Raw genomic sequence first — 27,673 nt, 5'->3', positions numbered from 1 at the left:
AAATTAAATCACATTAGTTATATGATTCTTAGACTTAATGCATATTTCTTCCCTATCATCAATGTAGTACTTGATTAAATATTTTAATTAAGTCACACATGTATCAATTTAATCATGGAGCATTGAGAAATCAATCACATGGAAATTAAATCCTGAACATACATGTACACCTACCAAATGTATTAGATTTAATCAAAGCAAAATATACATTGTTTTAAGCATTAAAGATAACACATTTGAGACAAAAGAGAAGCATGTATGTATATATATATATATGTGGATCATATACAAATATAGGTCACTGTACATCCAAAATGTGACCTATCCTACAATCATCTCCTATCCCTAGGGCCGGTGGCTGGAGAGTGACGACTAGATGCTCCCTCCTGATCCGGTCGTGCAGGTGGACCCATAGGTGTGTAGTGCGATATAGACCACGAGTGACTCCGAGAGGAACTCCTACGATCCCTATCCATAAGGATCGCGCGATAGGAGGTAGCCTCGGCCTGAGCTGCTGCTAGATCTCGTTGTGCCCGCTGAAGGTTCTTTGATAGAACTCTCTCTCTCTCCCTCCATATGTCCACCTATACTCGGAATGGGGAAAACAAGTCCTCATGCCGACCCGCGTTCCCCTAAGGCCTATAAGCAATCTGTGAGGAACTGGGGATCTGTGCCATCGTGGAAATGTCTATCACTACTTGCTGAATCAGGGAACGCCACTCCTGCACATTAGCTGTAGCAGTTGAACAGATTTTTGTATTAATACCATTCTATATCATCAAAACATTAATCAATCAATATAAACCTACTATACATGGATCTCCCTCATGCCAGTAGGGATCATGATATGGTAGCATCTATGACTGGGAACTACTAGGCTCCCCATGCTCAAATAATCTATGCATGATGGGTGTAGGCTGGCCCATACTAGAAACAGGTCTCCGTATCGCCTCGTGTTCCCCCTTTTGGGGAATAAGAGGAGGATCCAGGGCTATGGTATCATCTCCTGAATGGTGGGGAGCCGCATCTGACCCCTCCTCATCATCTCTATCCTCCTCCTCCTCGTCATCCTCATCCTCATCCTCATCCTCGTCCGCATCCTCACCTGCATCCTCATTCTCCTCATCCCTATCTATGTCATCCTCCTCTCTCTCCTCCTCCTCCTTGGCACTAGGCTGATCTCTTGTGGGTGGATCAGGATCTCCTGCCTCCTCATGACCCTCTCCCTCCTCTGGCTCCTCCGACCTAGATCCCTGGTCCTCATCTCGGTCTCCATGTCTCCATGGGCCTGGATGGCCTGTCGGGTGATCTGGTGGAAAGATAGGCCCTGGGTATGATCTCATAAACCATGAGACATACCTGCGTTGTGCTCCAGGCTCTGCAGAGTAATCAGTAACCACATCCTGATCGGATCCCTCTATATCTGTAGTCTTGATGTCATCTATCGTCGGTCTCACTACTGCTCTAGGTCTGGGAAGGACTCGTGAGTGTCGAGTATAGATGGGTACATCGGCTGGAACGCACTGCTCTAGCCCAAACTGCCTCCGTACTCAGTCGAAGTAGAATGGGACTATGATATGTGAATATCATCCCCGCAGTAGGCAGTTCCTCTGTAGGCATGCTAACTATCTCTCCATCCCATCCCATCTGTGCATCCGCAGATAGGGTCTCCATACGGTCACCTCGGCTGTCAATCTATCAAAAATCACTCTCCAATATAGCAGATCTCCAAATCTCCACTCGTTGGTAAGTGGATAAGCAAACACCCTAGGTCGCTCGCTAGCCGTACTCATCGGAAAGCCGACAGGCCTAGTGCATGTGAAGTGCTCAAATATCCACACTTGTAGAAGTGTGCATGTCATCAAGCTACAACCCTGTCCAAACACATACTCCTCAAGGTCGTGATAGAGATGTGCAAGCATACTCTGACCCCAAGCATATACTCTCCTGTGTCTCTCCATAGCTCTGATGCACCATGTCAGACCCTCATGCATGTGCGTACCTTACCCATTAGGGCAGACGGCTAGTGCTATGATGGGGATCATAAGACGTCTCATAAGGGGCACCTCTCCTGTAGGATGTAAGAGCCAGCTGACCATGATGCGACCTCTCGTCTCGCTTAGAATGACTCTCCCTATGCAATATACCTGCTCCCTCTGATGGTCCTCCGCAGACCGATCGGTCGCGTATGTCACAGTAGCTCCTCTGATAGGAAGATGAAGTATGCGGTACACATCCTTAAGTGTAACCGTCAGCTCCCCTACTGGAAGATGGAATGTGCATGTGTCAGGATCCCATCGCTCCATCAGTGCCATCAGCATCACAGGATGGAACCGAATGGCTGGCATGAGGATCGCATACCATAAACCCACGATCGACAATGTGTCTCTCTCTGCCTGAGTCAGCCGGGGAATCTGATCTCGCAAACTACGAAGAATCTGTCCCGTCGTATGCTCTCTCATGTATGGGAGACCCTGCAACACAAAAACATAACTATAATCAGTACTCAATCATCAAAATCATTCATGCAAACTATCGAACATCATATGCTAACCCTGATATCTCTCGCCAAGTCCTGATTGGGACCATGGCGCCCTGTCAGGGACCATGGCGCCCCACAGGGACCATGGCGCCCTGAAGTGACCATGGTGCCCCACAGGGACCATGGCACCCTGGGTGGGACCCAGGGTCAGATTCCAAGGCCCGCAAACGATCACAGAAAGTCAAATGCAGAAAATCAAAAGTCAACGTTCAGTCAACTCACCTCGTTCAGTGGCTCGTTGTCGATCACGGCTTGGCGCAGGATCTCAATCCTCGTGGGACGCTCTGGTCATCGTGAAGGCATGATGATGGCTATGTGGGCTCTGCTGCAATGAACAGTATTCAAAAATCAACAAAGTGACAAATGCAAGTGTCACTTTTAAGGTATATACTTTCATTCCTTTACCTTTACTTTCAAAACCCTAATTTTCCTCTATCATTCACTTTATCATAACTTGAGTTTGGGAGATGCAATTTTCGAACCATTTGTTGCGTAGGAATCGTATTTTCATTCCCCTACTCTCGGGATTTTCCAAAAAGTGCTCTGATGAAGCCTATTCATTGAACATCCCTCATCAATACTCTCTTACACAATTTGTCGTAAGTAAACATGCTACCCTATTTCACCTCCCTAATAAGAAAGTCGAAACAGGGGGGGGCATATAGCTACTCACAAATTTCATCACTTTCCTTAGTAAGCATTAGGTGATTTTGTGATCTAACGTGTGTTTTGTAGGGTGCGGTTCCTAACTGTGTACTGCAGATACCACTGGGGGCTTCGTCCGACAACTTATGGATATATCCTTTTTTCAAATAATGTTTACTTTTCTGTACTTTAGCTTGCATATGCACGTAGTACTCATATGACCGCTAAAGTGGGGGCTAAATGTAGCATCGTAAATTGTACGCACTTGCTAGGGTGGTACAATTTCACACCTAGTTTAGCACCCGCCTTGGTGCATTTTACATTTTGCATTGCATTTCTCCTTTAGCACTTAATTAATCAAATTAATTAGGTCTAAGGTCCTATTTCACCATTCTCCACATCATAAAGTTGGGCCCTTTCGTTAAAGTGTGCCCTTTTCATTTTATTCCTCCAATACATCATTCGATCAAAAACCCTAATTAAGTCCTATTTTGAACTTGGGGGCTTGATTTCGGGAGTCAAAACATCTCGAAATCACCTGTAACTTCGGGATTCTCTCTAAAATCATCATATCCAACGGCCCTGAAAATTTGGTGAAAAGTTGTCGGGACCGTGGCGCCCAGAGTGCACATGGTCCCGGACATTTTTCCCAAAATTTTAGGAGCACAATCCAATCATAAAATAAAGCTTAACCCCAAGAAATTGGTGGGAAATTCAATCTCTAGGTCGGCCAAAAGACGAAATTACAACCTAGGGTTTCATACATAAGAGCTCTCTTTCTTCATTTGAAGGGATCCGAATTTTGGCTTTCAGGAACCTCATATGCAGCGAAAGAGCAGATCTTTGAAGGCTTCAACAACATTCAACATCCCTCTATCAAGCATTTATCAATTTCATCATCCATTTAGGGCTTGGAAGACATTGAAGAATAATAGGAGATTACCAACTGAAGATTGGCTTGTACCCCTCCCTTGGGGGTTGGGTATGATTTCATGTTGTTTTCATGTCTTTGCATAAGCTTCAATACATCACTTATTCATGCTTTAGATCACTTTGCATCTTGATTTAGAGCATCTACATCGTCATTTACAAGCAATTAGGGTTTACTTTCTAGGTTGCTCTAGTTTGCTTGCTTGCATTTTAGGATCTTGCACACACACAAGGTCTGCACACACAATACATTTTACAACACAACTTGGCTATTCATGGAGGTGGAAATCACCGAAGCGGGGGTTTGACTAAGGCAAAACCCTATATAGCCACCCACACCCTTTTCAGATATAAGTGCAGGTTTCGGGACTCGGACGACACCACAGGTTACAGATCCGGAAAAAGCAGGTCGAGACAGCACTCCACACCAAATTGCAGAGCAAAAGACCTGGACAGGGGCGTGGGGCGCCCTGGTCCTGCTAGGATAGGGGCGCTGGGCACCCTGGTCCCTGGGACAGAGGCGCTGGGCGCCCTGGTCCTCCTGACAGACAGCATTTCCGACAGTTTTCCAAAGTGCAAGACAGCAGTTTCAGGTGCAGTTTCCGGCATAGTATCAGGACAGTGGCGCCTGCGCCCCGTCCCGAACATTTTCACTCAGATTTTGACTCCGGGTACACATCTACATTCTTATTTCGTCCTTGTATTTACAGCTATTTATTGTTTAATCTCAATTCTGCAATCTTGTTATTAGTTCGTACATGCATTTTGGGATTAGGACTTGAACTTGTATCATTTTATCTTTCAATTTCAACAAAGGAATAGAAATCCTAATAGGTAGCCCGTGGCTCTCTCTTTCACAAAAAGAAGTAGCCAATTGTGTGATACCTCTAGGCTCTTTCGTATTCCGTAATGTGTGTCAAAAGGTAGGATTAGGGCATGTTAACCTAGTCTCACTTTTTCCCCTACACATACACTTATCTTTCATTCCTTACCAAACTAAAATAAGTTAACCATCTTGACTGATAGATTTAATCTCAAGTCATTTGAGCAGCTTCCACGGTTGGAAGATAGTACTCATCTCATGTATATCTTAATGTCTGGGCTGAAAGTGCAGTCTTGTCAGCTCTTCTATTTTCTTCTTGAATTGATTTAAGTGTAAATGCACCTCAAGGATTATAAGGGTTTAATTGCAGACCCAACTCTGGATTTTATTACAAGACTATAATGACTGGTAAGTAGTTTAGGCATATATCTTCCCCATTTCATATTAAACACAACCCTACTAAAACACGGTGTATATAATCATTCTTCTACCATAATCTAACATTCACAGCCATACTTTATAATGTGTAGAGTGTGATGTATTCTTCTACCACAAAAGAAAATAATCATAGCCAAAAATTATAATGTATGGTGTGTTTATATTTTCTTTATAATCTAGCATAAGCTACAGCTATACTGTATAACTATACAATGTGTATAAATATCTTGGTTGGCTAAGAAATTATTATATGACTCAGTCATATTCAGCTAGTTTTTGATTAAAAAAGCAGTGTTAACTTGGGCGCTAACCCTTAACATAGAGACCTCAACCCCTCTACAATTAGCATTATTTATTGCTAATTGTTTTTGAAAAACAACAGCATTAAGAAGGGCGCTGACCCTTTACAAAGCCAAAGGCTATCAAATTTAAAAGACCAAGCAGGGGTGCAAACCCCAAAAGGACAAAGTCGGACTAGCCAAACCAACCAGTCAAACCATCAGCAACCCAACCCAAATTAAGAGGAGGGAGAAAACCCCAAATCTTGACAAAGGAGGGCTTGGGAAAGGTGGTTAGATTTTCCTTTCTGCCTATGACAAACAATCGTCTAGGAAACACTATCAGTAGGAACTTTCGAAGAAGAAACAAGCGGGGAAGACCCTGCAGAGTCACTTCCAGACTGTTATTGCATAGTGGCAACAGGCTGTTGTAGCAAAGCAATAGCAAGAGAAGAATCGCCAAAAGCAGAGTGAAGGTGAGAAGCAAGAGCAATAGGAGGAGGAACCAAGGGGGTGGAAGGGACCGCAACAACAGTAACATCAACCGGGGCTTCATTACCAATAAGGGGCACCTCATCTTGAGATGAGTCAACCGAAGAAGAATTTGAAGCATTAATCGTCAAGTGGTCTTCTGTAGCATCCTTCCACCAAGTAGCAGCACCTTTGCAGTGAGAGAGAGAACAGTCATAAGCAAGGTGACCCGTTGAGAAACACCTTCGACAACAAAACGGGAGGCCCTCATAATCCAACGGTTGAGTCCAGGCCCGTCCCCAACCATAAGAACTACATCCCTAGGGAGGGCCAGCGATATGTCAACATCAATTAATAGGCGAGCAAAGGTAGAATGACCCATGGAGAACATGGCATCATCAACCTTCAAGAAGCTACCAATGGAGTTACCAATGGCCTAAAAACAAGAAGGTTCCCAGAAATGAAGGGGGAGATTGGGGAGGTGGACCCAAACCAGATGAACAGAGAGGGATTCCATAAGGGGGTTGAAGGAAGGAGTCCAGGGCTTAAGGGAGAGAGAGTGATCCTCCCAAGACATAGCTTACCCAAAATCAAATCACGATCATGAGTAGAGGCAAAGGAAGCAACAAAAAAACCCTTAGCACAAGGGAAAAACTCAATGCCATAAGAAATATGGGGCTTCCAGGAATCACTCACCCAGCGATGAAGGTTTGAGAGGGAAGGCCAAAACCCAGTAAATATGCAGACCAGAGCGTTGCGTTGATAGAAGTCAACATTCTCCATAACCTCACGGCCACAGACCACAATAGGAGAGGTCTTGGCACAAGGAAGAGGACGAACCCCCTTAGAAGGTTGGGCAGCAGATTTAGCCACACGTGCAAAGCTACGGTTCCCAGCAAAGGGTCTGGGCATAGCATTATCACCTGCAAGAAGGTCGTCTCTAGCACCAGTAGCAGTTGCCAAGGTATCCAAATCCAGAACTGGATCGGAGACACCAGGTTTGGGAGGAACAAAATCACCAACGGGGATCTTGGCTCCCAAACCCTCGACATTGGTACCCAGAACCATAGGAGAACCTTCTGCAACAGCAAAATCACCCAATGTAGCAGCCAGAGCCGCCACAACACCAGCACCCGAAGTAGCAGCCACGAGTGGGGTAAACACACCATCATTGTGGGAACCTCCAGTGACCCAGCCAACAGTAGGTCAAGGCACCAACTTTGAAGAAGAGCGAAGAGCAGCAACCACAACCCCAACCCGGGCAGAAGGACCCAATGCAAAAGGGATCGAATATCCATTACCGGTCAAGGCAACGCCAGGAGAAACTCCCGCAGTAGCAGGCACATTCAAACTACAGGAGGCGGGAGATTCGTTGGGGTGCAAGAGTGACATCGAAGCAATTGATTCTTCCTAGTTGTACTTAACATAGAGTTTTTATTTCCTAGGTTAATTCTTCCTTTCAGATTCTAGATTTGAAGCACATGACCTGGAATAATTGTTGAATGTGAACTCCCTGTGGATTCCTACCACCAATTTCTAGCTCACATGAAAAATTAAGAGGGGCGCCTCTTCTTTCAGCTTTCTATCATTCTTCTAGAAGCATCGCACCCAAATCATATGAAAGGCATGTCAAGTTTTAAATCTTGCCCTTACGGTGGTTTACTTGCACTTTTTTTTATTTATGCCTAACAAAATATATATTAAATGAAGATAAGCCTTCATTAATTTTTACATTCAAATAAATGAATTTGATTGTATAATTGGTGCTATTGAAAGTTACATATGACTTGCACCCATTAATGAGTTTTATAAAAGACCATATCAAAGGATTGTCAATATAATATGATAAAAGATGTGAGTTAATATTTAAATTTTTATAAATATATATTATATGTGTATTTCTCAATGAAAGCACTTATATGCATTCATTCAATAATTTCCTAGATACGTACATATGCGTACTTGTGTATGAAGGTATACGTATATAATATATATATACATATACTAATAGAAACATCTATAAATTATATTGAGGCATGAGCACTAAGAGATTAAATTTCATAATTAAAAATAATAATAAATTAATTTGGAAACCAATCTATAACTTAGAGTTGTGAAACCCTAAAAACCGTTATATAGACCAAATTAGGGTTACCTAACACAACAGGCTGACGAAAGGCATGGTCAACATGAGATGTCCTAACTCAACTTACGGTAAGGGTTTTTCAGATGGCATGAGTTATCTTTCCTTACCTCCCAACTTTATGATACTTTCCCTCCCTTCTCGAAGGACGATGAACTCTTGCACACACTTGGCCAATTCAAACAATGACATTTCAAGAATATTATCAACAAAAGTAAAACATCTTAAATGTCATCATGTTAAATAGAAAAACATCAATTTAAAAGTTGTGAGTCATCATTTCATTGTATTGAGCACAAATACCATCTAGGGCATCATCATTCAGTTATAACATAAACATCTAGGGCATCATCACTCAGTTATAAAATAAACATCTAGGGCATCATCACTCAATTATAAGATAAGCATCTAGGGCATGATTAACATCGCATAAATATCGCATAAAACAACTAGGGCACAAACAACATGGCAGAAAGTATCATAAAAACAACTAGGGCACAAACAACATGGTGGAAAGTAGCATAAAAACATCTAGGGCACAAATGGGATGTAACACTTTTGAGAGGAAAATTACACACTCCAAAGCAACCCAATATATTTTTAAATAATATAAACACAATTAGAATACACTTGCAAAGAATATTTTATAAAAGTATCACCTACCAAAGATCTAAAGTGTAATACCTACAAACTTATTATCAATACCTACATCTCAAGTAACATATAAATAAGAGAACTGATACATGAAACCATCAAATGATATTTACAAAATCATCAACCAAAACCACCCAAAAAATGTGGTGCTCAAATACTTGGTTAGAAAAATCAACTCCTAAATCCCAAGATGAGTTCGTAAAATAAAAATAACATCTTTCTTCTACCTATCTTAAGCACATCATAATCCATTCACCAAGTTGGGCATTCTATTTTAGATTCATTATCTTTATTTAAAGATGCCTTATGATGTGGCATAGCACACATCATAAGTTGGTAGAAGTTGTAACCCTTCTTACAATTCTTTTTTATGTCCTATGTACTTTTACCTTTCTGGTGCATGAGACCCAACTTTTAGATCCCATAACTTTTGATTTGGGAGGCCATTGGGGTCCACTTTTCTAAAATTGTAAATAGATTATCCAAGTAAATATAAATACCAAAGGTAGCAACAATCAATCCATCAATGGTAGAGATGACATAAGGATAGTAAAATAAGAGATAACAATCTAAGCAACATCAAAGCAAGTGTAGTACACGAGGAATAGGGATGGGTAAGTAGCAAAATAGGGGTAACAAAATCTAACAAATGCAAACAAGGTTTGCAAAATTTGCATGCCTATGCTCCATAGTAAGTTATCTCCAACTATGTAAATGATGCATAAAACATGCCAATAGCTTGCCCTACAAGAGCATAATAAAAACACACACGTGAATTTCCAATATAACAAACAAACATTAGGATTTAATTTTTTTCCATGCCTATTTTTTATTCGGTGTTTTCACCTAATATTTAGTAAATACAAAATTAGCTCAGTAATCAGCAAAAATACAAACAAGCCAATCATAATATTATTTTTCAAAAAATTTCAAGAAAATAATTCCAAGGAAACATAAAAAAATGGAAATATTAGAGTCCTTGTGCTTACAATAGTAATTTATTGAAAATTATAGAGGTTAAGATCAATAAGCCTATTTTGCACAAACTAGGCAATGATTGTAATCCAAGAGGTGGCATCTTTCTAAGACATTTATTTAAATAATTTGTGTGCCCTTAATAAGATGTCTTAACCTTGCTTTTTTTATAAAATAGAAAAAGAATGTAATTTTCAGACTATGAAACATAAAAACTCAATTTCTAGAGTATAAACATTTTCTAAATTAATTTAAATATAAAAAACTGATTTCTGTTCACCTACCATACTCCAGCTCTGAACCTCCAAAAAAAAAAAAAAATGATTTTACCAAAACTCTATAATTATGAATGTTTTCATTTTGTGTCATCTATTTAAAATTATATATATATAACTCACATACAAAAGTCTGTCACAGTGAATCAGTCAATTTAGATTCAAGATCAATTTAGATTCAAGATCTGTTATCTCAGCAGTTTGTTAAACAAATATATATCCAAACGTTCACAGATACTTAATGCCTCTGGTCCTTTCTTACCCAAATCTTCTGTGAAAAAGTAGAAGCACTGAAACAACCTTAAGAAATAAAAAAAATTGAAACACACAATGTCAGAAGTGGGGTTTGAACCCACGCCCTCGTTAGAGGACCAGAACTTGAGTCTGGCGCCTTAGACCACTCGGCCATCCTGACCCTACTTGATAGGCTCCGAGTTTTAGGAAATATTTATTATATGTCAATTCTATGTTATTTTTCTAATTATAATATTTTAATGGTGAAAACAGTATACTCATGTTTATTTTTCTTTTAGGTTCATTGGACAAGGCTGTTTTTAATATATTGATTAATGTAAGTCAGTGTGTTTTGTATGAAAGAGGATAGATAATTTATTTTAGCTTGTTTCTATCATCACTTATTCTTAGGATCTAGAGTTGATTCTACATCTAACTATTCTACATCACTTATACTTATCTATGATGACTATCCCAGTGATAATTTTTTTGATGATTGTACTTCTTCTATCATTAGTGATGTGTCTTTACATGATATGTCATGTTTATGTTAACTTCCACATGATTTTGTTACTCCTATGTATCTCATGTTAGTCTTATATCTCTTGGCTCATATTCTATTGATGATGTATTTAGTGGGGAGCTTATTGATAGTTCTTTATCTTCTCACGATATGGTCAATGACTCTGTATTTAATGATGGATCAGTTTATGATGCGCACCATTTTAGAGAACTAAAGATAGATTCATGTAGCATTGCTGGAGATTTAACTTTACATGTTAGATCATTCTTATCTCCATGTTATTCTTACACAATGATGATAGTATTTTTTTCATACATCTTGTGATGCCTTGGTTGATAGAGAAAAAATGATTTGGCTCAAGTCATAGTTATTATACATCATCCAAACCCTTGTCATGTGCCCTCATTTATTACTTTACTATTGTCCTTGGAAAATTTTCCATATGGTCCTCATATTTCACATTCTAGTGGCCCTTAGTAGATCCTTTGAATTTTCTATGCATCATAATGATATACCACTTTTCGATGTCCATAGGTATTATCATTTTGGATCCTTTTATGCTTTGTCATGATGTCTTTTTGAATGATTTTGTAGCAAATTCTTCTACACCTATTAAAGAAACACATGACCTAGATATGCATGAGGTTAAAGAACAACATGTGGATCTTGGTATATGTGAGGATAATATGTTGTGAATTGATCATACATGTTTCACATCCTTTGCATTAATATGTATGACTTGGATATGCATATAAATATTTTATATATTAAGAATACCATAATTTCACTTTATTTGACCTTTAATGTCAATAGAATTAACCATCTAGAAAAGTGGGTTGATGCTTATGAGAAAATGTTTAAATAAATATTTAGTATGGTGAGATATGGCATAATCATTTGGTATATAAAAATTTGAGTTATCCTTCACCAAATGGTTTTGTGGTACCTTGTTTTGTAGAGTAAGATGATAGATGTAATCTTTTAATTCATGTAAGTACTTTATAAATCATATATGTTACTATATTTTATGAGGATAAGTGTTTCACTAAATAACTTCCAACAAGCTTTAATGGTCATGCATTTTCATGGTTTTATTCATTACCTCATGCTCCTATCAATTTCCTCTAAGGGTTTAACTAACACCTTCACGAAATATTTTTTATTACAATATTGAGCCTAAGATATTTATTTCTTAATTACTACAACACAAGTAAGGAGACTATCCAAAAAAGGATTATATATCTTTAGATTTTAGGCTTTTAGTATTAATTTGAGTCATCCACTATGTGGTAGTGAAGTTCAATGCATTTTTATTAATGAGTTACTTCTACTAATCAAAGGGATATCCTTTTTTTAATCTTTACATTTAATTTTAGAATTTATGTTCTCATGCATGCAAATGCAAGTGTGGTTTATTAGAGGATCCTCTTATATCAAAATATTTCTAACACTTCACCTTATGTTTAATAGTTAACATCATTGATACATTTGCAACACCGTGAATGACAAAGAGCCCTAAAAAAGGGTAAGTTGTTTAATGTCTCATAGTGAGGAGCAACATAATAGGGCTAAGGAGTAATAAGGTGCTGCATTAAACTTTGGGATTAGAAAATGAGGAGATTAGATGTAATATGAATACAAGCTTTATCATATAAATATTGAATATATTATTCAAATGCTCTACAATCAACAAGAAGTGAGTGCAATTGCAATGAAAGAGACAAAATTTATTATAATCGTTTCACTTAAAGTTATTTTGTTTATTTTATAAAAGGAAAAGTAATGCTTCTATCTTGTTTAAGTCTCCAATAGACTCTTTGTGCTAAATTCAAATGAGTGTCCAAAAGGATAGGCCTTGTCTCTTGTGCGATGGGAAGGTTAGGCTTTGGCACAAGAATGGGTAAGGTGTAAGGAAGTTAAGGTCGTTGAACATATTCCTACACTAATCTTGAGAGAAGGGTAATGAAAAAACTTTTAAGATCTTAACAATAGTTATATAAAATTAACAAAAATAAAAATAAATAGCATGCATTATACAACATAGTGATATATGTGGGGAAAATCCTTTCAGGAGAAAAAATCCACACTCCAAAAGTTGCCCATATATGTTATTCAGAAATCAACAATAAAATACAATATACTTGTAGAGAAATATTCTTACAAGAGTATCACAAAAAAATTATCTAGAGATAAATTAATAGTGACAAGACTCATACACAACTTCGATCTCAGGCACCTAATATATAAGTGATACAATACATGAAATTGTCAAACGGTATTACAAAACCATGAGATAAAACTACCCAAATCGTGGTGCCCAACTTATCTCCAATCCATGATGCCCTATGATTTGTCAAAACATACACCAACATTTGTAGCTCTCTTTTACAACTCATTTGTGTCCAACATGTTATTATATTTCCTATTTCAGGAGACCCAACTTTTGGATGACATAACTTTTGAATCGAGCATCTGATTGACGAATTGTTTGAAGTGCCAAAAATCTCACGAAGTATTCTATCAATCTATAATTGGCTTCACTGGATACAACCATTTTGGGCCATTTTGAAGCCTCTAAGACCTTCAAAATTAACTTTGAAACTTTCGTTCACAACCTTAAAAAATGATAACTTTATTATCTTCAAATATAGACATGGTCTTGCATTGGAACTTTACTAGCATGCCTATTTATGCAATCCATAGCTTTGGGGAAAACTTTGGACCAATTCGTGCTCAAATGTAAACTTACAATAATTATTAACCCTAGATGCAAATTCAAAGTTGAGACACCATTTTCCTAAGATAAGAAAGCGATAGGAAATCCTACAACTTCTCTAGTGTATTGGGTTGAAGGTTGTACAGGGACCTTGATTTCTTTTTTCATCTTTCCATTATCTTGTCCACTATATCCTTGTTCAGAAATTATATCAAATCCAACCTTTCAATTTGTTTGAAAATATGAAGGAGAAGGACTTTCATCATAGATCTCATTAAAGTTTGTTGTATAAGTATACTTTGAAGGACCAAAGGGAAGAATGGATGAAGGGGGATGGATCCTTGTAGGAGGATGCACAACTTTATGACCTTTATTCATCTCAACATCATTCCTATGAGGATTATCAAAGGTACCACTTGAAACATCCACTAAATCTTCAATGAAATCCAAACATTTAATGAACATCTTTAAAAATATCATCATGTAGCAACATGAAATAAATATGGAATCTTTGAGAAATGAAGTAAATATAGGAAACATCTTTGAAACCCTTGATATGCAATACATTAAAATATAATGGATTAATGCAAGCAACATGAAGTGAAAGAAGTCGTCATTCAACACATCTTTTTGATAAATATAACTAATAAACAATGTAATTACATCTAAAATGGAAAACCAATTAGATTTTATAAAATCCATAATAAAATATCAGATCTGAAAACACCTAATTATAATCATGCAAAACATAAGAAGCATTAGATTCAACAAAAATGTAGAGTGGTAAATGGGATTCACTAGTCTAATTATCTAAACTACGAATTAAAAACCATTTACATCAATAATACATTCAATAAAGATCAATAGGCTCAACTTATAACTTATTGGTGAGAGTTAGGCATAATGATTGATTATTTTTCTCTTGTTGATTTAATTTTTAAATATGATAGAATGATGAAACGCAAGAACTAGGTCTAAAGATATAAAATTGACAATATTACACATAAACAATAAGCTAGAGAACAAACATACAAACTTTGAGAATAGATCAAAAGATCAGAAGGGAATTTGTGTCTACAATTTGAGCCTGAAAGTGTTGGACTATGTGGCTAGACCTCTTAGTCCTAAAGGTGTATGATACAAATATTGTGAACAATATCTAAATCAGGATGTCGCATAGATTATCTCCCTAAAATTATATCAAAAAGTGTTAGAGTATGTGGCTAAGCCACAATGTCTAGGGTTTTTTGCTTTTCCAAAGTATGTATCTATTTGTCTTAGTATGCACTTCTTGAATGTATAATCCTTCTCTGATGAATTTGAATCCTACACACAACAAAGAGAGAAAAATGGTGTTGGGATGTATAGGGGTTCACCTAAGGCAATCCTTGAGTTGGAATTAACCCTACAACAATGATGATTAGGAAAAAGAGAGATTACCCTTGCAAGGAAGATGTTAAATCTAAAGTAAAATGTTGAATTGACAAGATTATACCTCAAGCTTGATGATGTGGATCATGATGCAATACTTTTTGGATAGGACCCTCAAGTGTTGATACCATTACATGACATGAAAAGACAAGATCAATCATAAAATCCCACTTGCATGAAGATTGTTGTAACTTGTTGCTCCATAATGCTTCAATCTAAAAACAATTGCTCATAAATTTTCTCTAGGAAGTGATTAGGATGTGTAGGTATGATAGGATGAAAATGAATTAGGAAAGCTGATCTTATATAGGGTTCACAAGGTATTTCATAAATTAGGCTAATCTCCGACGATCATATTAAAATTTCAAGATCAAATAACAATTGGCAAGAACCGACACACCCGCAGATTCAAATTTGGGCCCAATCATGGGGGAGCATGGCATCTAATGCCCTAGTCCATCCAAATGGGGGTGGAATAGAGGTAGGTGTGTATAGGTTCACAATACAAGATCTAATCACCAAATCAACATGTGACAATACAAGGCTAGAAATAGGCTTGAAAAGAGCTAGTAGAGGACACACTAAGGCAAGGGCCCAAAAAGGAGTGTGAAATTGTAAGGGGTTAGGATTTGTGACATTAAAATAGTAGTCCTACATTATCTTCTTTATAAAGGCTACACTAGAGATGTATATTTAGATAGTCTAAATGCATGTTTGTGTTAAATTGAATGTAATTTATATAATTTATTTTTTTATAATGGTGGCATGAAGATTGTTTTTTTTTGTTATTTGGTATTTTATATGACTCTAATTTAGTCAGTGATAGTTCAAAGACAAATGGGATTTTGATCAAAGATTAGACATCATTAAAACTAAACTAAACCTAGAAAGAAAATTCATCAAAAATTATCATTGGAAATTGCATGGTTAGGTATAACCTTGGTAGAGATAGTGTTTGGATTAAGTTTATTCCTTAATTGCTTCACTATTCCCTTTATGGATTTGCAAACTAATCTAGGGATACCTTAAGAAATTAAAGGAAAGGTAACATTTTTTATATTGGTAAAAGTAGATAGAGATAATATTAATCTCTTCAAGACATATTGAGTTGTATGAAACAACTCCAAAGGATGATCCATTTACAAGGTGAAGAAGATTAGTTCTCAAATTAATCACCCAAGTTGTCCATGTGTTCCCTGGACTAATGTTAATGTAGTAAACAATTAGGTATGTTGGACTAGTACACTTAGCTTAAACTAAAACATTACGTAGATAGGTTAAGAATCTTAATTCGTGAGAGGATTCATTCTTTGAAAATATCATAATAAACTCATTATAAATTAAAAAAATTCAATTCTAGTACATGTGGCACATGTATTAAGATAATCTAACACCATCTAGGAAATTTTTGTTGGCTCATTAGTCTGAGATTGCATCTATTTGAGAAATCTTATGATCTAGCGTGACACTTTGTTTAGAAAATCTTGAAGGAGACACTCTAGCTACCAAATCAATAATTGAGAGAGACAATCTAATTGATATAAGCCTGCAAGAGTGAAACACTCTCTTATATTAGACATATGCAGGAGTAGGACACTCTATCCATTGGACACATATAAGACCAAGGCACTTTGTGTAAGAACTTTAAATTTATAATTTTTATTTTTATTTGTGTGGGAATTCTTCTAAGGTTTGAGACAACTCACCTATTCATTAAAATCTATAAAATAAGAGTTGAATCTTGAGTTTTAGAACATGAATTTATGGATGAGAGGATATGATGCAAAAGAATTCAGCTATTTATTTGAAGAATAAGTAGAATTAGATGGAAACATATTGAAGTCCCACTTATATATTATCCTACCGACTCAACACATAAGCTAGTATAGATATATTGTCACTACCACGAATATAGTTATTTTTCTATTTAGGAGTTTCCAAGATAAAAATTTATGTTTTATTGGAGTCTTATTCAAGTTTATTAATTTATGCTTCCTCGCAAAATTTTGGAAATATTGTTGCGAGTGGGCTTGAATAGGAAGTTGCATTGAACATTTTAACTAGGAAGGTAGTGGAGTATCTAACTTGTTTGGTGGGTGAGTGGAGCAACTAGTGTTAATGATAGAGTGATTGGGAGTTATTTTGATGTATTATGGGATGTCTTGGTCAAAAATTCTTATGGGAGGTACATTCTAGTATGAGGTTTTGCATTCATGACTGGATTCTTGCATGTGGACTCGGCACCTAGTTTGGGTCCATAGTTTTGACCACTTATTTTGAGAAATAATTTATGATTTCTAGTTTTTTATTTCCTATATATAAGAGGTATTAGATAAAGTTAGTATGATCTTATGTAGGTTTGATAAATGCATACTACCAAAATACTACAAACTAAAGGAGGAAGTTTGATGCATTGATATAATTACATATTTGAGATTAATATAGACTTATGTTCTATTCGATGGTTGGGTGTTTTATCAAAGAAGTTTCCCCACATGTACCTAGCATTATCTCTAGAACATAACTTCAGTAGGATAAAGGGAAAATATATATCTTTAAAAATATTTTACGAAAATAAAAAAAATTACATTTATGTATTTAGAGATCCAGTTAAAAAATCAGCTGCTACTTCTGCAGGTAGAATCTGTTATAACTCTAAACAACTTTATTGTTATTTCATCCTCAATGTATAGTTGGGGCATTCCGAGAATTGAACTCGGGACCTCTCGCACCCTAAGCGAGAATCATACCAGTAGACCAAATGCCCTTAGACGTTCTCTCACACGCCATTAGTTATGAAAACCAGTAATTTAATCTACAGAGAAAAATAAAAAAGAGTTTCGTATTGTCAGAAGTGGGGTTTGAACCCACGCCCTCGCTAGAGGACCAGAACTTGAGTCTGGCGCCTTAGACCACTCGGCCATCCTGACCGTACAACCTAAGTTTAATGCAAAGGTAAAACACCATACTTAGCTTGATTAACATTTGGACAACGCCACTTACCAACAAAGCAAAATGCATGGAAATTCTTAAGTTGCATTTTATTATGAGCTTACTAGAGTGTAGATTATTTCATATTCCATACATGCTGGATTACTTAAAAGATTGGTCCTGTTTCATTTAAATTAGTCTAGGGTCATTAAGGAACATATCATATTACAATTGTATCATCTATTTATTCATGTTTCTATTGCTTATGGTTATTAAATTAATCTTGATCAAAGGACAAACCATTCAATAATGTTATTTAGAGATCATAAAGGAAGGGGTGAATAAGTTAATAAAGATCAAATTTTGAGATTTTTAGATCTATGATTATAGGTTTAGTTTCACACTCACGAAGATCACTTTCAAATTTGGAGAAGTGAATCATATAACTGTACAATCATTTTTTAGAAATTACAATAGTCATCTAACGTGCACTAATTTTTGGCACATTGTTGAATTAATTACGACACCTTACATAGTTGGAATCTACATCAAATCTAGAATTAAGTACATTTGTTTTATTCGTTTAATCTTTGTATTAATTTGTCTTTATTATATTATCGTTTATTAGTCCCAAATTAAACTCCTTAGGGTTATCATTATTTAATTTTCTTTAGGTAAATTGTAGTGAACATAATTTATTTTTACATAAAATGGTGAACCCAACTTGCTTACACTACTTGGGGTTTTACCCCTTCCCATTAAGGTGTTTTATTTGATTGTATACCTTTCCCAACTTATCAAATTAGGGTATGGATCCACCCTTTTTATGATTTACTGTTATTCAATTGGTGGGTTTTGGCCTTCAATTTTAATATGTATTTGGTCCCTACACATCTACCCTCAATTGTGCTTTATTGTTAAATCTTTCATTATGGATGGTCATCTCGTCTTCCTTATCACTTCACTTCTTATCTTATTATTCTAAATGATATCACCCTATAATCATTTGATATGTATATGGATATTGATTCATGTGATTTTGTTACACTTAGCAAGCATATTGTTTTAATATCTCGTGAACCTCTCCTCCATTTGACTCACTTAATTCCTCCTTCCTTGATGTGCTTGATACATAAACACATTTCACCTTCAATCAATTCCATGATGATATATTGCCTCTTATTCCTAGTGTGCTTGTTGATTATACTAAATTTATCTCTTCTATTTATCTTCTTTGGGATTACCTATCTATGATAACTGACCCAATGATGAGTTTTATGATGATTGAACAAATTCTATCGCTAGTGATGTTTCTCTAATGATACATATTGTTTATATTCGCCTTCAAATGAGGTTGTTACTCCCTATGTATCTCATGGTAATCCCACCTCTCTTGGCTAAAGGTATATTGATATATATTTAGAAATAAATATTTAACCTCTCATGATATGATCAATTAATCCTTGTAATGGTGAAAATTAGGGTTTCACTAATTAAGGTAATAAAACCACTAATTTTGCTTAAAACACCATCACATTGAAAGAGGGAGGGACCTACTAGATCTAGGCTTGATCCCTCTAGGGAAAAGCTCTAAAATTCCAATTAGGTTCCACCTAGTTTAGGGTTTTGATTCCCTCTTTCTAAGTTGAATTGTGAAAATATTGAAATTAGGGTGAATGGGTGAATATTGAAGAGATTGGGCATAAACAGTGAGTTACAATCATCGTACAGACACTGACCTAGATTTGAACGGAAGAAGAAGATTTGGATCTATTCCCAGAATTTCGGCCTAGTTTTTTGGGACCATGTTGTTGGTCACCCTGGTCCTCTAAATTTATCACCGCCAAAGGTGAACCTGTTCATCTTTGTGAATCTTGTTGATCCTCTCGAACACAACTTATAACTATTTACTGCACATAAAAAGAAGGGGGAAATTGTTGGGAATAGGGGTTTGCCTAAGTCAAACCCCAGTTTAGGAATTAACCTTGAATGAAATAATACAAATACTAAAATAAATACTAGAAAGATATACCTCAAATCTGTAATTGTTGAGGATGATGTTTTTCTCTTTGAATGTAATCGCATATGTTGTATGAATAGCGTGAACATGACAAAACCCTAATCACACACACATGCTTGCATAGGAATGATGTATTTTTTCTCCACAGTGGTTCAATGATGAATATGCAGCCTTGAAGATCTCTAAAAATGGTTGATAATGAATTCTTCATGAATGCACAAGTGATAAGAATTGATTTCTTAGATTGGATAGATTGCTTAGATGAAATTAGGTTGATAAAATGTCTTTATATAGGGGTATCTAGGTAAATTACCAATTAGGCTGACCTCCAATGGTCATGCAGAGCTACGGGGATCAATTTCCATCAGGGAAATACAACACCTACCCCAATTTAAATTTAGGCCCCATTGAGAGGGACCATGGCATTGTCCGGCATGGTCCTTCTACATGCAGGACCAAGATAAGGCTTAGGGGAGAGGGGTACCTCACTATGGGACTCACCAATGGGTGTTCATGGCCTCAAAGCTGGAGAATAGGCACAAAACAAACCTAGAAAGGTGATGAGGTGAGGACATGCTAAAGTAGGGGCACCAACATGAGGTGTAAATTGGTCTAATAATAATTTACGATACTACATTCAACCCCCACTTTAATGAGAGTATGAGCCTATTTAAATACTCACAGTAAAGTAGATGAAAGATGAAAGAAAGGAGAAATTGGGAGCACAATTACAAGGAGTATAAGACATCACTAATTTTGAAGAACGAATGCCCCAATCTTAGGATCGTAACTCACTCTATCACATGAAAGGGCACACAAATCAAGACAAAAAGAAAAAGATACACAACATAAAAGCTAAAACCCAAAAACAAGACCTCAAGTCAACTAGGTGAAGAAAGGTCGATATCAAAATGTCTCATTCACTAATATCATTCTTGAAATGTCATCTCAAGAACACAAGTGATCACATAAAAAGAGTAAGAGCATGCATCAACTATGAACTACAAATAGAAAAGCTACGAGTTCATGAGAAGAAAGGGGGAAACATGGATACACATTCTAGATGTGTTTTTCTAGGTGATCCATGACAAGAAGAGTGAGAGAAGACATTGATACACATTCTAGATATGTTTTTCTAGGTGATCCATGTTGGGGAGGAGAGTAGAAATAGTCTAGCTATGTTTTGCTAGTTCCACTCATCCTATTGTGTGTGAAAGTGGTGCATGGTTTCAGGTGTTAAGCATCCCATATAAGAGTTTGTTTTCTCTGGTTTTGAGAATGCAACAACTTGTGTAAGACATGAAGTAAAAATAAAAATGTGTGTCTATTATCAGGAACGTCTCATGTAATAGTTTGTTTTCTCTAGTTTTGAATATGTGCTACCCCATGTAAGACAAATACAAGTCTGGCTTTGAGGACATCTCATATAAGAGTTTGTTTTCTCTATTTTTGAGAATGTGCGCATCGTATAAGACATATATAAATGTTGTGTTTGGTTTCGGGTATGAAGCATCTCGTGTAAGAGTTTTTTTTCTCTAGTTTCAAGAATGAACACCCCGTTTAAGACATTGCAAAAATATATTACAATATGTTACAAAGAGGACAATATGTAATCCATCCTCTTTAGATGTAAAACATAGCCTTATATTGATGTCTTAAGGAAGCTAGAAATAAGGATACCCACATTCAACACCAAGGAGATATCCTTTAGGCAACAGTGTTCATAAATCCAAGCTAAAGAGGCAATACTCTTACAAGCAAGGATAAGATCATCAAAACAAAGATATCTTGCAACAAGCATAAAGGGAATTCTTGGAGGAGAAGAGATCTTTTCTCAAAAGAGATCTACCTCCAAGAGGAGCTTCTTAAACAAACATAGAATCTTCTACCAAAAGGAAGGAAGGGGAACAATAAGACCTATCTTCCTCCTATTGTTAGGCAAAAGGGATTCTTGATGAAGGATGACACACTTTTGACCCAAAGTGAAGGGTTTGTTTATAATAGATATACATTTTACAAGTATAAAATAGGTTGTAGTCAAGGATACACACCTCTTGCATAAGAGACAATCCTTGAGCAAACAACAACTTCTCACAAGGAATGACATTGCATCGTAAACAAACACCACTCCTCACAAGGAATGACATTGCATCGTAAACAAACACCACTCAACAAAGGAAAAGTGAATCCTTAGGAAGGATAGAAGAGATCAATGCCCCCAAGTGTAAGGACAATGAAAATAATTACACAACCTCTAAGGAGAGATTAGACATAATAAAATGCACAATGTACTCACATCAAGATATGCAAAATGCAACTCTAAAAAAGAGGCAATCTTAAAAGAAGGAAATATTTAAGATGAAGGTGCAAAATGCAACTCTAAAAAAGAGGCAATCTTAAAAGAAAGAAATATTTAAGATTAAGGATCACACAACCCCTTAAGGAGATATTTTCCATAAGAGATGTACCATTTCAATTACGAAAGGAAATAAAGGTATGAAAAATGCAACCCCTAAAGGAAATAGTGAAACCTTAGATCGAGAGAAGAAATCGGATAATATTCTTGCCCCCCAAGCATAGAGGCAAGAATGAATTATGTTGCTGCCCCAAAATGATTGTAATTGAAAAAGCATCACTTATTATGACAAAGAGCCCCCAATTAAGTTAGCTACTTCTTCCATAGGGTGATGAGAAACATGAAGGGTGAATGGAGTGCTAAGGCACTACCTCTTCACCAAGGAAGAGTGCAAGATTGGTTGTAAGAGCTATGCAAGCTCTATCATATTGGTCTTGAACATATATTTTGAATGTTTTACATTTTCCAAGAGAATGAGAGTAACTACGATGAAAAAGACAATGTTCATCACCTTCCTTGTGCTTATAATTGTGATTAATTTTAATGAAAGGAAAAAGCAACATTTTTATCATACTTCAATCTTTGAAAGAATCTAGTAGCTAATTGTTCTTGGTCATCAATAGGAGTAGGTCTTGTCTCTTGAGATGTAGGACAAGGGTTGTTAGAAGAAGATGGATTGTCATCTATGATTTTAATATTTCCATTATCAACTAGTTCTTACATATTATTTTGAAAATCTGGACAATCATTAGCATGATGGTCATGAGTTTGATGATATGAACAAAAAGGAGTGTTTGAGGAAGAATCACCTTTAGATGGATGATATGCTCTATGTCTTGCAAGATACTCCTTAAAGTTTTGAATCATAAGGAGATCATCCATAGGTAAATGATGAGGATGTCCTAGGCCTTCAGTACTAGTTTGTGTGTCAACTTGGATTTTCACTTTAGAATATCCCTGCAACTTGTTAGTTTTCAACAATAATAAAGATAAAAGCTACAGGAAAACTCTAAATCTAACCAATCAAACAAATAAAGGAGTAGAAAACTTGAAATCTTATACCTCTATCTTGTTGTCTCATTGTGTCCTATCACCATTTGAACTCGGTTGCATATGTTTTTCTCTCAAACATGCAATGTGGTTGCTTCCAAGATGACAATGATGAACATCTTATGATAAGCTAAATGATTATGCAAAATCTATATGAAAATGATTAAGCTAACATGCCAAAGGCACACTGTAAATTGCTAAAATGATTGGATATTCAAAACTCACATGAATGCAAGATAACTCATAGATGACCATTAGCTCTAAAATGCTTAGGAAATGTCCTTTTTATAGATTTTCATGAGCAAAAATCCCATGTGGTAGAGATCAATGGTTGAAATTAAATCTTGCAAGATTGATAGCTATGAAGAGATTGGTTGGGATGTGAGAGAAAAAGGAGGAAGATGTTCCTCCTACACATGCAGGATGGAGGAAAAGATGGAAGGAGAAGCCAAGTATCAAAAGGCTCACCTTGACTGGAGTTGAAGACTTGAGAGAATATAGGATGGTTGGAGAAGATTTAGGGATGTTGAGACAAGTGGACTCAACTTCCTCTAAATATGTAGGAACATTGGAGAATATATAGGAAAATTGAAAATGTGTGTACGTACACATTATTTCATTTAGAAGATGGATATTGAAGATAAATGCACGACGTACACATTATTTCATTTAGAAGATGGATATTGAAGATAAATGCACGACTATTAAATAATTGAAAATTAATAATTTGTGTAGCCACAAAATTATGAGTTGGCAAGATTGAGTTGATGCGGAGGTGAGGTGAGTTGGAAAAGGAGATTAAATAATTGTAAAATTATTTAATTAATGCATACTTTAGACAATGGATAATTAAATATTTAATATTTAATAAGGTTGAATTAGAAGAATGACTACATGAATTAAATTAATTAAACTTTTCAATTTAATATTTTAATAGAAAAATAAGCATTAAAATGCATTAAATAATTAAACTTGTCAATTTCATTATTTAATAGAGGAAATTAACTTTAAATAAATAATAAATATTTATTTAATTATTCATAGCCAATTTTGAATGCATACATTTTGCCCCTCTTTGAAATATTGTTGGAAAAAAATTGTTTCAAAGAAAATCAAGTCTCTATATTTTGCCCTATTGGTGATAAAATGCAAGCAGTGTGCCCCCTCGGGAGATTGATCGTGAAATTTTGAAAAAAATTAATTGGGCGATGAATCTCATGATAAATTGATGAAAAGATTTGATTAAAAAGCCCCTAGCCATTAAATTTTATTTTTGAAAAATAAAATTGTCCCTTACATTTAAAAATTGATTACCCTCTTAATAAATCAAAAAGGTAATTATATTAATCTTATTGGGCCCATTTCCACCTCATTTGTATTTTGTCTTTTTGGAGAGTGAAAGTTGGAGAGCTAGTTGGAGTGCTGAGCTGTCAGGATGGTGGTCCCCTACACGAGTCATCGATTTGAGAAAGTGTGCAAATCCCTAAGACCAGTTGTGTACGGACCCCCGGTAGGTAGCCTAAACTTGATCTTTCTTTTGAGTTTGTACAATTTTTGCCAATTTTTCACATGTTAGATTAGGTTTTTTAAATTTTCTGTTTTTTCGACCCCCTTTTTTAATGCTTTTGTTAGGTGTTTTAGCACATTTACCTTTTTTGTTCATGCTATTGTTTTTTTCGAACATTTGCCTTATGTTTTCACACTTTTGTTGATGGTTCTCATGCTTTCACCTTTTTAGTGCATATGTTAAATGTTTTTGCACTTTTGTTAGGTTTTATGGCACTTTAGCTTAGTATAGCGCATTTGCACTATGTTGTCATGCATTTAATGAATTTGATAGTGCTTTTGTGTGTTTTGGCGCAAACGCCCTTTTTGATCATGCATTTAAGATATTGTGTAGCGCTTTTGTTTAAAATAGCACAAATACATTAAGTTTCTATTTGAGGTAGCGCTTTTGCTCTTTGCTTTGCACAATTCTGTCTAAAGTCAATTTTGATTGTTAAATTGATGATTTTTTATCTTGTTTTTGATTAAGACAGATGATTTTGAGATGATTTAAGATACAGTTGATAGATTGATAACCATGATTGACGATTTTAGATTAGATAGAAGCTCTAAGAGACCGATTTAGTCTCTGATGGAGATCTTGATAGATAGATTGGATAGATAGATTGATCATGGATTCCTTGATACATAGGATAGATGAATTGATAAATGATGATTGACTTAGACAAGTTTATTTGCATAAATAGGAGAGATTAGATGTTCTCTAGTGTTGTGAGCAATTTTCATCGATGCGACACTTAGTTCCAGAGTTAGATGTCGCAACATTGAGACATATTGATGCATGTGGTTTGAGACATCTTCTGTACATGCCTGATATCAGGATAAATAGGGGATTATTGATAGCTCTTGCGGAGAGGTGGCATAGTGACCACAACTCCTTCCACCTCCCTATTGGCAAGATCAGCATGACCTTGGAGGATGTATATAGGATATTGCGCATTCCAATTGTTGGTGAGCTTGTATAGTATGATCACCATGAGATGAGTAGGACAATAATGTTGAGGACCATTTTTGGTGATGAGTCTATCAATGGATCTGAGATCATATGGGAGGATATGTTGATGTAATATGAAACTCTTCCTTCCATTTTGGTCGGTCTAGTTGGAGGATTCATTTGCCCAAACAGGAGATCACGCGGACTGTCAATTGGTTGGAGCAAGATTTTATTGAGTATGAAGCAACATCAGACTAGATACACATGGGGAGTTTATATGCTTGCGCACTTATACCATGATCTTCATCAGGTAATACATGATGGTGCAGTCAGTTTATCATCAGGTATCACTCTCCTACAAGTGTGGTGTTGGGAGCATATTGTGATCACACGACCTGTTCATGATAAGGTGTGGGGTGATGGACTATCATATATTTATCTATATCGTGGCATGATTACCCGACACAAGCTGGGTAAGCTTGAGTACTGGTGATGGGTTATTGATTCCATTGACTCAATTGTGTGGTGACCATATGTAGATTATGACGCATGAATGGATGATGCTCGATCATTACTAGTTGTCATAAAGATGAGATACTTGATTGGTTGTACTCCATTTGTTATTGAGATATTTTTTAGACAGCTCAGCAGCCCACAGGGTATGCCACAGGGTGTCGCCTTGTATGCATGGACATACAAGGACAAGCAAGATTCGGGGTTTTCTCTTTCCTTTGTTGTAGCATATACAGAGTTCATTGCCATGCCACTTGTTCCTTATGAGCTGAGACCAAATATATTAGATGTTGGCACTACTGAGGAGTATGGACGCTACTTAGTAGCTCACCCATTCCCATGCATTACAGATCCACCACTGAGCTCAATGGATGAGGATAATGATGAGGATAACCCTTGATGGAGGAGGAGACAATGGCGATAGGGTGTTTGAGGAGGGAGAGAGGAGGGGGATTATGGTAGAGGTGGGAGGAAAGGTTATAGGAGAGGAGGCAGACCATGTGTTCGGGGTGGACCTTTTGTGCTGAGAGGGTGAGGTCTTCCACCACCTATCAGAGGCAGGGATGCAGGTAGGGGCAGAGGACGAGGTGGACCATTATTACCCGATCCAGGCAAAGGTGACAGGAGAGTTGGAGGCTAAAGGAGTGGCTCAAATAGAGGCCGAGGGAGGAGTGAGGAGAGAGGTACACCTCTCGATTCTGGGTAGGTTGGTCCCAATCCAAGTGTTTTGGCTGCACGTGGTGGATTTAATGAGAAGGATTATGAGGATGATGTGCCATTGATTATACATCGGCTTACTAGGGTACAACAGGTTGATGCCCCGACAAGTGGACACATAGTAAAGGGACGGGTGGGTGCAGATGGAGAGGATGAGCTGATGCAAAAGGATGTACCAGAGGCATAAGATGATACAGGTGATTTGGGAGCATAGGTTGCATAGCTCACAGCTCAGGTTCAGGCTCTTACTCTTGAGAGGGATACTTCCAGACATGAGAGGGATACTACCATTGAAAGGTATGGTCAGGCGAAAAGCATGTTAGACCAGATTTAGCAGGTTGGCTCAGGTTCTCTCTCAACCGATATAGTTAGATCCTTGGTTCGTGCTGGGAAGGAAATTTCACACTAGCGTGGGTTATATGAGAGTGTGGTTCCTCCTAGTCAGAGAGAAAGCAGCTATGTATCCACATAGCGATTGGGCAGGCAGGGTGAGATAGAGAGTAGTGGA

The 27,673-nt window shown here is 36.7% G+C and overlaps 3 non-coding genes across 3 annotated transcripts; all 3 read right to left on the bottom strand.

Annotated features, from left to right (window-relative positions):
* Positions 1–10,505: 10,505 nt before the first annotated feature.
* On the bottom strand, positions 10,506–10,589 carry TRNAL-CAA (transfer RNA leucine (anticodon CAA)). Its single transcript has one exon. It is a non-coding gene; the product is annotated as a tRNA-Leu (tRNA).
* Positions 10,590–17,773: 7,184 nt separating this feature from the next.
* TRNAP-AGG (transfer RNA proline (anticodon AGG)) lies at positions 17,774–17,845 on the bottom strand. Its single transcript has one exon. It is a non-coding gene; the product is annotated as a tRNA-Pro (tRNA).
* A 79-nt stretch (positions 17,846–17,924) lies between these two features.
* TRNAL-CAA (transfer RNA leucine (anticodon CAA)) lies at positions 17,925–18,008 on the bottom strand. The gene has a single exon. It is a non-coding gene; the product is annotated as a tRNA-Leu (tRNA).
* Between the last annotated feature and the right edge of the window lie 9,665 nt (positions 18,009–27,673).

Source organism: Cryptomeria japonica, chromosome 8, assembly GCF_030272615.1.
Source record: "Cryptomeria japonica chromosome 8, Sugi_1.0, whole genome shotgun sequence".
Classification (NCBI taxonomy): domain Eukaryota; kingdom Viridiplantae; phylum Streptophyta; class Pinopsida; order Cupressales; family Cupressaceae; genus Cryptomeria; species Cryptomeria japonica.
This window is presented reverse-complemented; position numbering and strand designations above follow the sequence as displayed.